Source organism: Elephas maximus, chromosome X (genome assembly GCF_024166365.1).
Source record: "Elephas maximus indicus isolate mEleMax1 chromosome X, mEleMax1 primary haplotype, whole genome shotgun sequence".
Classification (NCBI taxonomy): Eukaryota; Metazoa; Chordata; class Mammalia; order Proboscidea; family Elephantidae; genus Elephas; species Elephas maximus.
The window spans coordinates 18,377,287-18,393,908 of NC_064846.1; the positions used below are offsets into that span (position 1 = coordinate 18,377,287).

At 38.4% G+C, this 16,622-nt stretch overlaps 1 long non-coding RNA gene and 1 other non-coding gene across 2 annotated transcripts in view; both read right to left on the reverse strand.

Annotated features, from left to right (window-relative positions):
- The window catches only part of LOC126069500 (uncharacterized), a 1,199,210-nt gene that overhangs the window by 807,038 nt on the left and 375,550 nt on the right, over positions 1-16,622 (reverse strand). The gene's annotated exons all lie outside the window — the stretch shown is intronic.
- Positions 312-418, reverse strand: LOC126069812 (U6 spliceosomal RNA). The gene has a single exon (XR_007516079.1). It is a non-coding gene; the product is annotated as a U6 spliceosomal RNA (small nuclear RNA).

Consider the following 16,622-nt stretch of genomic DNA (forward strand, 5'->3'; position numbering starts at 1 on the left):
GGTGGGTTGGGACAATTGATGTATCTTAGATGGCCTCTCCCAAGCTTTTAAGACCCCAGACGCCACTCACCAACGTGGGATGCAGAACATCTTCTTAATAAACTTTGTTATGCCAATTGACCTAGATGTCCCCTGAAACCATGGTCCCCAGGCCCCTACCTCTGCTACTCTGTCCCTCGAAGTGTTTGCTTGTATTCAGGAAACTTCGTAGCTGTTGATTTAGTTCAGTTGTGCTGACTTCCCCTGTATTGTGTGTTTTCCTTCCCTTCACCTAAGATAATTCTTGTCCATTAGTTAGTGAATTCCCCTCTAAGAATATGAAACACTTCACAAATTTGAGCATCATCCTTGTGTGGGGGGCATGCTAATCTCTTCTGTATCATTCCAATTTTAGTACATGTGCTGCAGAAGTGAGCAGTTGAAATGTCCTTTTTGATGATGAATGTAACACCACCACTCTTCAATTTGTAATTCTAGGCATAGTAGACCATAGGATTGTCTGATTTAAAATGGCCAGTACCAGTCCATTTTAGCTCACTGATGCCTAGGATATCGATGTTTATGCCTTCCATTTCATTTTTGAGGATTTCCATTTTCTTAGATTGGTACTTCATACATTCCACATACCTATTATTAATGGATGTTTGCAGCTGCTTCTTCTCATTTTGAGTGCACATCAGCAAATGAAGGTCCCAAGAGCTTTACTTCATCCATGTCATTAAGGTTGGCTCTACTTTGAGGAGATAGCCCTTCCCTAGTTGTATTTTGAGTGCCTTCCAACCTGAGGGGCTCAACATCTGGCACTATATCAGACAATGTTCCGCTGCTATTCATAAGGTTTTCACTGCCTAATTTTTTTGGAAGTAGATCGCCAGGTCTTTCTTCCTAGTCTGTTTTATTCTGGAAGCTCAGCTGAAACCTGCCCACCATGGGTGACCCTGCTGGTATTTGAAATAGTGGTGGCATAGCTTCCAGCATCACAGCAACATGCAAGCCACCACAGTACGACAAACTGAGTGAGTATGAAATGGTATCACATTGCAGTTTTGATTTCTGTCTCCCTGATGGCAAATGATGTTCAGCAGTTTTTCATGTGCTTATTGGCCTTCTTTATATCTTTGGAGAAATGTCTATTCAGATCCTTTTTTAATTGGATTGTTTGCCTTTTTCTTATTGAGGTGTGAGGATTCTCTATAAAGTCTAAATATAAGTCTCTTAACAAGCATATAAATTGCAAATATTTTCTCCCATACTGTGGGCTGACTTTTCACTTTTTTATAGTGTCCTTTGATGCACAAAAGTTTTAAATTTTGATGAAGTCCAATTTATCTTGTTTTCTTCTGTTGCTTGTGTTTTGGTATCATATCTAAAAAACCATTGCCAAATCCAAGGTCATGGTGATTTACCCTTATTCTTCTAAGAGTGTTCTAGTTTTAGCTTTTACATTTAGGTCTTTGATTCATTTTGAGTTAGTTTTTGTATATAATGTGAAGTAAGGGTACAACATCACTCTTTTACATGTGGCTATCTAGTTGTCCCAGATGCATTTGTTGAAAAGCCTATTCTTTCCACATTGAAGGGTTTTGGCACCCTTGTCAAATATTAGTTGACCATAGATGTATGGATTTATTTCTGGACTCTTAATTCTATTCTATCGATCTATATGTCTATCCTTCTGCCAGTACCACATTGTCTTGATTACTGTTGCTTTGCAGTAAGTTTTGAAATAAAGAAATTTGAGTCCTCCAACTTTATTCGTCTTTTTTCAAGATTACTTTGGTTATTCTGGGTCCCTTGAATTTCCATATGGATTTTAGGATCATTTTATCAATTTCCACAAAGATGCAAATAAGGATTGTAATAGGGATTGCTTTGAATCTGTAGATAAATTTGGGGAGTACTATAATGGGAACCCTGGGAGCGTAGTGGTTAAGAGCCACGGCTGCTAACCAAAAGATCAGCAGTTCGAATCCACTAGGTGCTCCCTGGAAACACTATGGGGCAGTTCTACTCTGTCTTATAGGGTCGCTATGAGTCAGAATCGACTTGACGATTTGGTTTTAGTTATCATTTTAATAATATTAAGTCTTCCAACCTATGAACATGGGATATCTTTCCATTTATTTAGATGTTCTTTAATTCCTTTCAACAACGTTTTGTGGTTTTCAGAGTTTATGTTTTGCACTTTCATGGTTAAATTTATTCCTAAGCATTTTATTCTTTTTGATACTATTGTAAATGGAATTGCTTTTTAATTTTGTTTTCAGATTGTTAATTGCAAATGTATAGAAATACAATTGATTTTTTATATCGATATTGTGTCCTGCAACCTTGCTGAACTCATTTATTAATTCTAATAATTTTTTTAATCTATTTCTTAGGATTTTCTATATACAATATAATGTCATCTGTGAATAGAGATAGTTTTACTTCTTTCAATCTAGATGCCTTTTTAAAAAAATATTTTATTTTTGCTGCTGTTGTTGAGAATATAAATAGCAGAACATAGACCAATTTGACAATTTTTTAAATCTTTTTTTAAATTGTACTTTAGATGAAGCTTTACAGAAAAAACCTAGCTTCTCATTGAACAATTAGTACACGTATTGTTTGTGGCATTGGTTGCCAACCCCACGACAGGTCAACATTCTCCACTCTAGACCTTGGGTTCCCCATTACTAGCTTTCCTGTCCCCTCCTGCCTTCTCATCTTTACCCCTGGGTTAGTGTGCCCATTTAGTCTCATTTTGTTTTATGGGCCTGTCTAATCTTTGGCTGCAGGGTGAACCTCAGGAGTGACTTCATTACTGAGCTGTAAGGGTGTGCAGGGGCCATACCCTCGGGGTTGCTCCAGTCTCTGTCAGACCAGTAAGTCTGGTCTTTTTTTTTTTTTTTGAGTTAAAATTTTGTTCTACATTTTTCTCCAGCTCTGTCCGGGACCCTCTATTGTGACCACTGTCAGAGCAGTTGATGGTGGTAGCCAGGCACCATCTAGTTGTGCTGGACTCAGCCTGGTGGAGGCTGTGGTACTTGTAGTCCATTAGTCATTTAGACTAATCTTTTCCTTATGTCTTTGGTTTTCTTCATGCTCTGTTGCTCCAGACAGGGTGAGATCAGTGGAGTATCTTAGATGACTGTTTGAAAGCTTCTAAGACCCCAGATGCTACTCACCAAAGTAGAATGTAGAACATTTTCTTTATAAACTATGTCATGCCAAATGAGCTAGATGTTCCTTGAGACCATGATCCCCATAGCTCTCAGCTCAGTAATTTGGTCCCTCAGGGATTTTGGGTGTGTCTATGGAGTTTCCATAACCTTGCCTTGTACAAATTGTGCTGCCTTCCTCAGTATTGTGTATTGGCTTACCGTTCACCAAAGTTACCACTTATCTATTGTCTATTTAGTGTTTTTCCATTCTCACCACTCCCCTCCCTCATAACCATCAAAGATTATTTCTTTTTGTGTGTAAACCTTATGAGTTTTTATAGTAGTGGTCTCATACAATATTTTGACCTTTTGTGATTGACTTATTTCACTCAGCATAGTGCCATCCAGATTCATCCATGTTGTGACATACTTCACAGGTTCATCATTGTTCTTTATCTTTTCATAGCATTCCATTGTGTGTATGTACCGTAGTTTGTTTATCCAGTCCTCTATTCATGGGCATCTAGGTTGTTTCCGTCTTTTTGCTATTGTGAACAATGGTGCAGTGAGCATGGGTGTGCATATGTCTATTTGTGTGCCGACTCTTATTTCTCTAGGATATATTCCTAGGAGTGGGATTGCTGCATCATATGATATTTCTATTGCTAGCTTTTTAAGGAAGTGCCATATCATTTTCCAAAATGGTTACAGCATTTTGCGTTCCCACCAGCAGTGCATAAGAGTTCCAATCTCCCTGCAGCCTCTCTAACATTTGTTATTTTCTGTTGTTTTGATTTGTGCCAGTAATTTTGGGGTGAGATGGTATTTCCTTGTGGTTTTCACTTGCATTTCTCTAATGAAATCTAGATGGCTTTTATTTCATTTTCTTGATACTACATCTTTTGGAATTTATTTTCTTAGTGGTTTATTTGGGAATGACAATTAACTTATAACAATCAAGTTCAGGTTAATACCAACTTAGTTTCAATAATATACAAAATCTTTGTTCCTCTATAGCGTCATTCCCTTCCCATTCCTTTGTGATGTTATTGTCATACAAATTACTTCTTTATACCTGTGTGTCTATCAACAAAAATGTATAATTATTACTTTATGCAGTTGTCTTTTAAATCATATAGGAGAAAAAAGTTAAAAAGTTATAAACAAAAACTATATTTGTACTTTCTTTTGTATTTACCTATGTAGTTACTTTTACCAGTGGTATTTATTTCTTCATGTGGATTCATGTTACTATTGTCTTTTCATTTCAGCCTGAAAGACTCCCTTTAATATTTCTTGTATGGCAAGTTTGCTAACATTGAAATCTCTCAATTTTTGTTTACCTAGAAATGTCTTCATTTTTCCTTCATTTTTGAAGGATAGTTTTCCTGGACATATAATTCTTTGAGCACTCTTATCACTTTGAATATGTCACCCAGTTACCTTCTGTTCTCCATGGTTCCTGATTAGAAATCAGATCTTAATCTTATTGAGGAATCCCTTTTATGTGATGAGTTGCTTCTTTATTGCTGCTTTCAATTTTCTCTCTCTCTTTTTTTTTTTTGTCATTCTGATTATGATGTATTTAACTGTGGATCTCTTTGAGTTTATTCTTCTTGCAGTTTGTTGAGTTTCTTGGATATGTTGATTAATGTTTTTGTTTAAATTTAAGAAGTTTTTGGACATTATTTCTTCTAATATTCATGCTTTTCTTTCTTTCCTTTCCTTCTGGGACTCTCATTATGTGTATGAGATTATGCATGATGGTGTTCCATAGGTCTTTGAGGCTCTGTTTATTTTTCTTTATTGTTTCTGTTCCTCAGAGTAGACACTCTCAACTGATCTTTGATCTCATTGATATTTTTTTTTTAATCTGCCGGCTCAAATCTGCTGTTGGGTCCCTCTAGTGAATTTTTTATTTCAGTTATTATACTTTCCAACTCCAGAATTTCTATCTGGTTCCTTTGTATTATCTCTATCTCTTTATCGACATTCTGTATTTGGTGAGAGATTGTTCTCATGCTTACTTTAGTTCTTTAGACTTGCTTTTATTTGATTCTTCAGACATGTTTAAAATAATTGATTTAAAGTCTTTGTCTAGTAAGTTCAACAGCTCGGTTTCCTCAGAGGCAGTTTCTATTGATTGTTTTTCTTTTCCTCTGTATAGGCCATACTTTCTTAATTTTTTTGACTGTCTCATAATTATTTGTTGAAAACTAGATGTTTTACAAAATATACTGTAACAAGCCTGGAAATCAGATGCCCACTCCTTAGGGTTTCTTGTTTTTGTTGTTTGGTTGTTAGTTTATTTCTGAACAAATCCCGCAGAGTCTGTATTCTTTGTTGTGTGTGCCCACTGAAGTCACTGTTTGGTTAACTTATTGGTCAGCTAATGATTACACGGAGGTTTCTTTAAATTCCTGGAACCAGTAGTCCCCCAGTCTTTGTCAAAAGGCTCTGAGTGCATGTTGAGACACATATTAAGCCCTCAACCAGGTGTGTATAACCTGGCTTTGCCTGGGCTCAAACTTGTAGTCACGCTTTCACAGGGAAAATGCTCACAGTACACATGCTATTATTGACTATTTTCTGGCATCAGTTATTAACTTGCTCTGAACTATGATGGAAAGGTATACATAAGTTCATCAGATGCTAAAAAGATTTAAAAATATTAGATTCTGCATTTGTTTTATTAACTGGAAAGTAACAAAACTATGCTTTAGCTAATTTCTAACTGCTCCAGTCTAACTGTGCACTGAATTTGATGCTTTAGAAGAAATAATTCATTATGGTTTGTGGTGCTTAGAATTTAGGGTTTGGTCCCTTAACTCTACTAAGCTATCTTTTTGGTGTGTATTCTTATTTTTTGCTCATTAAACTACTATCCTTTCTGAGATGATCTTGAGAAATGATCCAGACATATATGTTAGTGAGGGGTCATTTCTATTCTGACTGCCTATGATGCTGTTAATATAAATTATCTGTTCTTGTTTTATTAAGTGTGAAGCAGTTTATGAAAACCCATGTATTTATAAGCTATCATGGACTTAGTTATTAAAGAGGCCTTTAAGATTATGAAAACAAAACTGTTAGTTGGAAATATTTTGGAGAAAAACTTCCCTTGGCTTAAAGCTGAAAAGTCATTTGAGTTAGTCTAGCTTGCAAGTTAATGTGCTCAAGTTTAGTGAAGGGAAATGTGTGAATGTCTCAAAGGTTAGCAGTTAGGATTATGAACGACAAGGAAGGATGGTAAACTACAAAGAAAAAATGACTGAATTTTATAGTCTCCAAGGAACAATATTCCAAATCTTGCTCAAGCTTTCTAACTGCATTTTTTTTTTTGGTACCATTGTCATTTAGGACTTTTAGGATAGCAAATGGAACAAGAATTGATGTAACTAGAGAATAATCATTCTAATATAAGGGGAAGATATAAGGCAACAGTAAAATACCAACTATGGCTGAAGTACACCTGTAGTGAAATGCCTCAGGATAGAGCCTGACACACAGTAGGCACGGAGCCAATATTTATTGAATTAATTGTACTGGGATTTATTATTATTTTAATTTTTTTTTGTACTTTAGATGAAGGTTTACAGAGCAAACTAGTTTCTCACTAAACAATTAATAGACATATTGTTTTGTGGCATTGGTTGCCAACCCCACGACATGTCAACACTCTCCCCTTCTCGACCTTGAGTTCCCCAATACCAGCTTTCCCGTCTCATCCTGCCTTCTTGTCCCTGCCCCTGGGCTGGTGTGCCCATTTGGTCCCATTTTTTTTAATGGGCCTGTCTAATCTTTGGCTGAAGAGTGAACCTCAAGAGTGACTTCATTACTGTGCCAAACGCGTGTCCAGGGGCCATACTCTCGGGGTTTCTCCAGTCTCTGTCAGGCCAGTAAGTCTGGTTTTTTTTTGTGAGTTAGAATTTTGTTCTACATTTTTCTCCAGCTCTGTCCGAGACCCTCTATTGTGATCCCTGTCAGAGCAGTTGGTGGTGGTAGCCGAGCACCATCTAGTTGTGCTGGACTCAGTCTGGTGGAGGCTGTGGTAGTTATGGTCCATTAGTCCTTTGGACTAACCTTTCCCTTGTGTCTTTGGTTTTCTTCATTCTCCATTGCTCCAGACAGGGTGAGACCAGTGGAGTATCTTAGATGGCCGCTCATACTGGAATTTATTATGATGGGAACATACTCAGTTGATGTTTATCTTTTTATTGAGCATGGAGAAAAATTTTGTTAAGCAAGCATTCAGCCTTAACACAAGGAAATGTTAAACTTACTAATAGTTTAGGCTGACTGCGGGGTGTAGGGACAATATTTTTTTGTGTGTATTAGTAGAGTTTGAGGCTTGCTAAATAAATTTTGCCAAAAACTTGAAATCCTGGAATAAGAACAAACTTTGGGAAGTTAATTTACAACTGTATTTATAGTAAGAGAACTCCAGAATGCTTTACCTAACCTTGGAGGTATATGTTTACATGTCAAGGGAAAATGAGTCCAGGGACCTCAGAGACATCTTTAGGTCATAAAAGTTGGAGACTTATCTGGTCCTTGGACAGATTCCTTTATATTTCAAAAGTATAGAGTGAAAACTGAGGATCTTTTCCATTTTGTCTCCAAAGAGCAGAGGTTTTACTCTCTCCTTTCAGGAGGGAAGAGGAGGCAGCTGCATCTTTTTCCTGTACATAAAGCAGAGAAAATCCATTCTTCTCTGTTCTTCACCTATGATTCAGACTTAGCGTGTGTAGGAGATTTGGCCTAGCTTTCATGGTGTTGCCCCAGGGGTAAGACTCAGGGTGTAGAGAACTATGGTCATTATTTGCTTTTAAAGTGAATAATGACAATCTGTCTCTGATCCAGAACACCTCATGTATGCATTCAGAACAAAATTAATAAAGATGAATATTAAAAACCCAACACCAACCAATTGTTTTCAAGAACTGTTGTCACAGCAGCATTTGCATTCAAACGAGAGTTGTGATTTTTTTTAAAGCACTTACAGAATTCTCAAGTACAATACTTGAAAGTAATAACATGGCAGGTTTGAAAAAGATCCTCTTCCCAAATCTGACTGACCATCTAATTAATAGGGCCATTTATAGGGGTTTTACAAAAATTAAAACTCCTTTGAATTCCACTATTCTAAAGAGATAAGGGCATTTCTTTAAAAGTCAGAACAAAAAAATTGTTAAAATATTGAAGGGTTTTTCTTTTTGTTGTTGCTGTAAGATTATTCCATTTGTTTTTAACTTAAAAACTACATATCAACTATACTGGGAGACTGGCTTTCCATGAAGGAACAGCTACAGATATTATTTCATTTCCTGTCGACAGACATTTGAAATAGCTTAGAAAAACTTACATAATATTGTTCAATTTGTGATAAATGAAAGAACTTTTATGTCTGATTTTTTTCATTACATTTGGATCAAAATGATAACAAATGCAGAGAAGTCAGGAAATAAGATTCTGGAAATTAAGTTGACTCTGTGGCAGCAGAAAATAAATGACCATCATTTTCATTTTGTTTTGCTATGAACAGCTCCCATTTTAGATGCAAGAATTATATAGTCAAAGCCAAGGGCAGGCATAGAAGGAAGGCACATTAATGCCCAGCTTCCTGGCTTCCATAAAGGTTTCAACTCCTTGAAGTGGCCCCTCCTGATTTGGCTTAGTTCCACACTTTCTACCTCATCCCATATCCTATCTCCCTCTCCTGACAGACTTTTTACCCCAGCAATGATGAGATATTTATAATTTTACAAACTTGGTGGACAATGTCACATCTCCATGTCTTTGAACACTTTGCTCTCCTCATTTAGAACAGTCTTCTTACCTTCCCCACTTTGTCTTCTTGGCGAACTCCAGGTCATCCCTCAGAGCTCTCCTCAGGCAAGATTTTCTCCTTTGTCAAGTCTTCCTGAATTTCACTTCCCTATAACATCTTCATTACTCTTTCTGTTATTTTTACATATTTCTGTTTTTGCATGGATCATTCTGTTCTATAATTTCTGTTTACATTTCTGTGGTACACATTTCTGTCTTATATTTCTTGTCACTAGCACAGTACGTATTACATAGTAGCTACTCAATAAGTGTTTGTTACTGGATTGATGGATGGATGGATGAATGAAGGCATGTAGTTTTATTTTCCTTGTTCTTGACCAGCATCATAAGAAAAAAAAAAAAGAATTTAAAGTATGAAAGGGATAACTTTGGGGCTAATTCGACCAGTCCCCTATTTGTGCAAGCATCTTCTGTACAACATCCTTACCAGAGGCTCAGTCAGCTTGAACATCTCCAGAAAGAGGTCTCTACTTCCTGATTAAATGCATTCTATTATTGGATGGATTTCATTTTTATAAGATTTTGCTTATTTGTACTGTTGATCTGAAATGTGCTTTCTTGTAACTTCCACCTTTTTGTTCTGTATCTTTCATCTGGAGTAATACAAAACAAGTGTACTGCCTATTCCATTGTTAAATCTTTTAACAGTTAGCGTGGGGTTAGCTTAGTCTTCTTCTCTCCAGGCTCAACATACAGTTAATTCAACCCTTTCTTGTATGTCATGGTTTCTACACCTCTCCTCATCCTGGTCGCCTTCCCTGGTACAGTTTCCCAATATCCCCCTGGAAATACATTATCTGTATTTGAACATGGTGCTCCAGTTGTGTTCTGACCCATGTCCAGTAGGGTTATTGCTTCTGCATTTGCACGCATTAGCCTGAGAAGCTAATATCACACCAGCTCATCTTATCCATCACTCCTACCACTATTTTACATTTTACTTGGAGTCCTTTCTGCCCTTAAAAGGAAGTTATTATTTTTGTTACATATTTAGACGGTGAGCTGTCCCTATTATACAGCTCAATATACTGAGCATGGGTTTACGGGCTGGCGAGCAAACATATTTCAGAAAGAAAGCAATAAACAAACTGGTGCTAAGAGATCAGGGTAGCTTTATCTTAATGCACAAATTGGGTCTTCCAGGCAGGCTGACAATTACTTTCTGAACTGTCACCAGCTCAGTATATGTAATAGAAGATGTGGATGGGATAAAGAGGTAAAGCTTTTAGCAATGTTGTTAGGTGCAGATTCAATCAAAAGAGACACCCCCACCTCACACCTCCACACATAGACATACGAAATGATTGCTTCAGTAAGTTTTGCCAGAGTTTACTGATAAATGATGAGATAGTGCTAGCAAGGTCAGGTAAAAACCAAGAAATGGAGCTGTATCTAAACTGAATCTGGTCCTCCTGTCCTTGGGAAAATTAACATGAGCAAGAATCTCTTCATCAATAGATGAAGGACAATTATTGCACAGCTTGTTCTTTTGAGAAGACACGGATTAAATTATACCCACCTAGGTGGGCAAAATGAGACCTCCTGGCATTGGCCCCAGATCCCATCTTTGCACATCAAGCTCCCCCACAGTTCCACATGGTCACTGTGACTTCAACTTTGTTGCCAAGGAAAAGACATGAAAACGCTGTGCAGAGGAGGACAGAGACTCCTACCTTGTATATTCAAAAAGCACTTTTATTAGTTGCCTGGATTAAAACATGATTCTCACAGTTCTATTTTATAGTATATGCACGCTGACAAGGAAAGATCTATACAGGAAATGTTAGCCTGCATTCAGAAATCACACACACACAGAGATGCTCAGCATTTTAAGACAATACTGGGTTGGTGCTGCGGATTTTGATGGTTTCTATCATAGGAAAAAAAAAAAAAAAAAAAATTTTTTTTTTTTTATCATAGGAAATTCCATAGGCTTTCCTAAGCCAGTCTCTTCTCCCACACACATAAGGAGATGAATGTCTCCCAAACCACACACTGCTCACCGAATACTGATAAAAACATAGCCACAGTTCAAAGTGAATTTCTACAATCTTACATTTACAAAGATTACAGAGAAAAGTCTTTGGATTCCTGATAAACACAGTAAATCCTTTACCCTTTTCTTTCATATGGGTTAAAGTACAAGCAGATGTGAGAATCAGTGGTCCCTGTCTTTTGGTATTTTTTTTCTGTAGACATAAAGTATTAAATATTTGCTTCCTTATTCTTTGCATTTCAGGGATAAGAATTTTTTCAAGAAACAATTCTGTGAAATAAAGAAAAGGAGCTACTATTGTTGTGCTTTCTTATTAATTAACTCAAGCAATTGTTTAACATGTTCTGGCTATTGGATAAATGTTACAATAGTCAGTAAATGAAGAAGGATTCTCACTAAAAATATGTACTGATCTTAAGGGTTCACAGAAACTTAGAGCCAGAAGGGGCCAGCATGATTTAACTCAACCTTGGATACTAAAAATTGTTTGTATTTCACCACTACTATGTGCCAGGCACTGTACTAACCATTTACATGTACTTTCTTATTTAATCACAAGACAATATGAGGTGGTATTGCTGCTATCTCCATTGTTTAAGTAAGGAAACTGAGGACCAGAGAGGTTAAGTGACTTCCTCAAATCCACATAAATGGGAAGGGGAAAAGCCATCTCTTAACCTCTGTGCTGCTCAGCCCCCTAATTTTAGGGAAGGGGAAACTGAGACCCAGAGAGGTTAAGCTATTTTCTCAAGTTGCACAGCTGCTAGTAACAGAGCTAGGGTTAGAACCCCAGCCTCCCGATGCCTAACCCAGTGCTCTTTCTATGGCTTCCAGCCTCTAAGCTCTTTAGGAAGATGGAACACTGTTCGTTCCAGACAGTTGAATCAATGTTCTTTCTTCAACAAGATCTAAAAACAAAAGCTAAGCAGGAAGTCATTTTGGTTTTGTCCTGCAAAGCTCACTTATTAAAAAGAAAAAAGGAAAAAAGAAAATCTTCTGTCTCTAAAAACAGCCCTTCTTGATTACGCTACTACATAATGGGCGTACGCAGGCAAATGGAAGTGGGTCAATACTAGGGCACAGGAACAGCCATTTTTGCACAGAAAAGGATTTAATAGACTTGAGCTCACTGACTGCTTTAGACACTGGTTACATGGTACATCAGTTACTAAGGAAAAGCTAAGAGCAGTTTCAAAAATAATTCTCAATACTCCCAGACAAATATTGTCTATTAAAAATAGGAAAATGTGTTTTGGCTGCTGTTCCTGGAACTTAAAGATGGGTCGATATTTAAGTAAGGCAGAGCAAGGTTCTTTGGAATGGATTTGAGTATATGTGTCATCCAAGCCTGAAGGCAACACTTGGGGCTTTAATTGGTTGCTAGGTTTATCCAAGGTTGTTGCAGGTCATAAATGAAAATCAATGAGCTGAGTTTCAGATTGAACATCTAATGGTTACAAATTGTCTTAGTTCTGTCCCACTGTTTATCCCCTGCCCCCTGCATCACAGTCTTTTGAGGCCAGGCACAGATCATAGCACATAGTAGGTGCTCAATAATTGTTTGCTGAGTCAATGACTGATGGGTAGTTTTGGTTTAGATTATCAAGGTTCAAAGGGCTAGATTCTGTGTTCTGGAAGGATTTAAAAGACATAAAAAAGAGCATAAAATAGCTGCATGTTCTCTTATAAGCCTCTTTTAAAGAAATAGAAGAGGGTTTGCAAGCATTTTTTATTTGCTGTTTTTGCTGTTGCTGTTTTTTCCTCCCTTCACACACTGGGCATTTGCAGCTCCAAGCAGATCTGTGGATAGTACTTCGTCTTTGGTTACAAAGATGAAATCCTTCGATTTCAATCACATGAGCCTGTCACGATATGACATTAGAAAAACTATGGTATACCCTTTGAATGTTCACAGGGATATAGAAGCACTCACTGCCCCCAACACACACTGTCTATCTGTACAGCCAGCAAAGCCAAGGGAAGTCCTAAGGACGGAAGCCTCTTCAGACCACTGTTAATCTGTCTTCACTCAAGGGCAGAAAGCGGTCAGGGAGAAGTTCATCTCTGGAGACAGATGGAAACAGCAACTGAGCCCTTTGGCATCATCCATTCTTCACCTAGATGTCCCCTTGGTTCAGCCTTCCAAGAAGGCATTTCTTGAGAATCATTTGTAAACTTGAAAGGCATGCAATTGATCAGGGGAGTTGTTCAGATATTCTAGGGAGGACAGCTGGATTTAAAATAACCTTAATATCTACCTGTGGCTGCCCATTGCTCAGGGCTCTTTTGAGAAGGAAAGGTCATTGGTGAAGCCTTATAAAACAAGTAAATGTTAGCTTGCTTCCAGAGAGTTCATGCATTAATACTTTGAGTTTAGGCTTAGAGTCAATATAATAATCCTCTTTTTTCCCCCTTTACTAGTAAATGTCAGAAGCATGGACGCCCCAGGGTTTCCTGGCACTCCTACTCCCCCAGCCTCTTCAGGCATTAACCCATCAAGGCATGCTTCAGGATTTGCCCTTCAAACTCCATGTAGAAAGAGAGAAAATCCCTGGGACCTTAAGGTCTGATGCTTTAGGGACAAAGGGACAGCTTATAAGATAGGGTGGATAGGCTGAAAGAAAGCGTGCAAGGGTAAGGGAGAAGAGGACTGAGTGCCTGCCAGTTATGGCCCTGCCACTTCCCACTGGGTGCTCTTCAGCCGGTCATCTGCCCTCTCTGGGACCCAGTTTCCTCATCTACAAGGTAGATGGTCTCTGAGTCCCTTTGAATGCCAAAAATTTATGATTCATTAAAATTTTTGACTTCCTTATGATGATGATATAAGAAAAGCAGATGAAATAAAAATAGGTTTATGTGTAGCAAAATTACCAATATCCAGAGAGCTAGATATGAACCAGCATGATCATAAATTTCTGTGAGAAAAGCAGAAGCTGTTTGTTTGGCATTATAACAGCAAAAACATGTGTTAATCAAAATGTCATTTCCTTTCAGTAGTTAAAGCCTTGGCAAGAGATCCAAATGCAGCCAAAATTGTCTAGCATCAGTGTGTGGGATGGAGTAGTGGAAAGAGCATAGGTTTGGTGTTTGGAGCTCAAGTCATGGCTCCACCTCTTACTACCTATGTGGCTTTGGGGAAGGTCGTTAATCTTTCAGGGCCTCAGTATCCTCACATATAAAATAATGTACATTTCTCCAGATTGTTGTGAGAATTAAATGAGACACTGTACCTAAATCCCAGCAGATGCTCAATAAGTTTGTCCCTTCCTCTTCCCACCCATTCCCCCCACATAATACATAGAAAGCTCAGTTGCTGCTCTTCAGAAATGTATAGTTTGGTAATCAAATCAACCACAACATACTTGAGAACAATTAGGTAATAGTGCCAGAGAGCAGATGAGGAGCAAAGACACAAAGATGTTGCGAAAAGACTGAAGTTGTCATAGACGCTTCTTAGAGGAAGTGGAAACCCTGGTGGCGTAGTGGTTAAGTGCTACGGTTACTAACCAAAGGGTCGGCAGTTTGAATCCACCAGGCGCTCCTTGGAAACTCGATGGGGCAGTTCTACTCTGTCCTATAGGGTCTCTATGAATTGGAATTGACTCAATGGCACTGGGTTTTTTGGATTAGAGGAAGTAAGCTTAACTAGAACACACCTCATTTTTATCTTTGCCGTTTATAAAGTGTATACGTGATATATTGTCTCTAGTAAGATTTTTGTTCCAAGTGTACAAACGAGGATATGGGCTCAGAGAAGGTAAGTGACTTGTCCGTAGTCACAGAGTTTATAATTACAAGAGCTGGGACTTGAATTCAGATTTTCTGGTTCCAGGTACAGTGCTCTTTCCAAATCAGAGATGCTGATTTTGTAGGGGTAGAGAGGATTTGGTTAAGGAGGTAGGGTAAGAGGCAGGAGGTACAGCAGGAACAGAGACACAGATGTGGCAATATCAGCCACCAGAGCAGAACTACCTCATCTTTTCACCACCAGTTCCATCAATCCAGATACATTTCTTCTGCCTTCCTTGTTGTGGTAATAGTCAATCTGCTCTTTCTTTTTCCCAAGGTAAAAGATTTGACCCCAACTTTTAAGCACTTGCTCCTGCAATTTTCCAATTTCTGTCTTTTCAGAAAAGTTCTCTCTAGTTGCTGTCTTCACTTCCTCACCTTCCTTCCTCTTCTCAATGCACACCTTTCAGGTTCCCAATTCTGCCATTTAACTAAAAGCGTTATTATCAAGGCCAATGATGACTTCTATCCTTGCCAAAACCAATGGTCAGTCTCAGCTTTCAGCTTTGTACACCTCTAGCAGTATCTGGCATGTCTGATTATACCCCCCCCTTTCTGAAACCTCTTTATCTAGGACTCCAGAAACCCATGCTGTCCTGGTTTTTCTCCTCTTTGGCCCTGCCTCCTCAGTCTTCTTTGATAGCTTCTCTTTCTCCTTCATCTGACTTCTAAAGGTCGAAGGGCCCAAGGCTCAATTCTTGGACCTCTTCTCTATCTACACTCACTGTCTTTCTGATTTCATCTAGTCCCATGGCTCTAAGTACATGTCTTAAGCATCTACTGCTGCTATAACAGAAATACCACAAGTGGGTGGCTTTCACAAAGAAGAATTTATTTCTTCACATTAAAGTAGGCTAAAAGTCCAAATTCAGGGCATCAGCTTTAGGGGAAGGCTTTCTCTCTCTCTCTCAGCTTTATCGTCAATCTTCCCCTGGAATAAGAGCTTCTCTGCACAGGGATCCCTGGTCCAAAGGATGCGTTCTGCTCCAGGCACTGCTTTCCTGGTGGGATGAGGTCCCCCTCTCTGCTGGCTTCCCTTTCCTTTTTATCTCTTGAGAGATAAAAGGTGCTGCAGGCCACACCCCAGGGATGTGACCTGGGTAAGGGTGGTGTTACAATCCCACCCTAATCCTCTTTAACAAAAATTATAATCACAAAATGGAGGACAACCACACAATACTGGGAACCATGGCCTAACCAAGTTGACACATATTTTGGGGGGACACAATTCAATCCATGACAGTACCATACATAGAAAACTGAGTTGCTGCTCTTCTTATATCTCTAGCCTGCCCATTTCTTATAGCCAACTACCTACTCCACATCTCCTGTTGAATGTCTAATTGTTATTATTGTTAGGTGCCACTGAGTTGATTCCGACTCTTATCAACCCTATACACAACAGAATGAAATACTACCCAGTCCTGCACCATCCTCATGGTCATTGCTATGTTTGAGTCCATTGTTGCAGCAACTGTATCAATTCATCTCATTGAGGGTCTTTTTTGTTGACCCTCTACTTTACCAATCATGATGTCTTTCTCCAGGGACTGGTCTCTTCTGACCACATGCCCAAAGTATGTGACACAAAGTTTCACCATCCGCACTTCCATGGAGCACTCTGGCTGTACTTCTTCCAAGACAAACTTGTTTGTTCTTCTGGTAGTCCATGGTATATTCAATATTCTTAGTCAACACCATAATTCAAAGGCATCAGTTCTTCTTCAGTCTTTCTTATTCGTTTTCCAGCTTTCACATGCATGTGTGGCAATTGAAAATACCATGGCTCAGGTCAGGTGCAACTTAGTCCTTAAAGTGACATCTTTGCTTTTCAACATTTT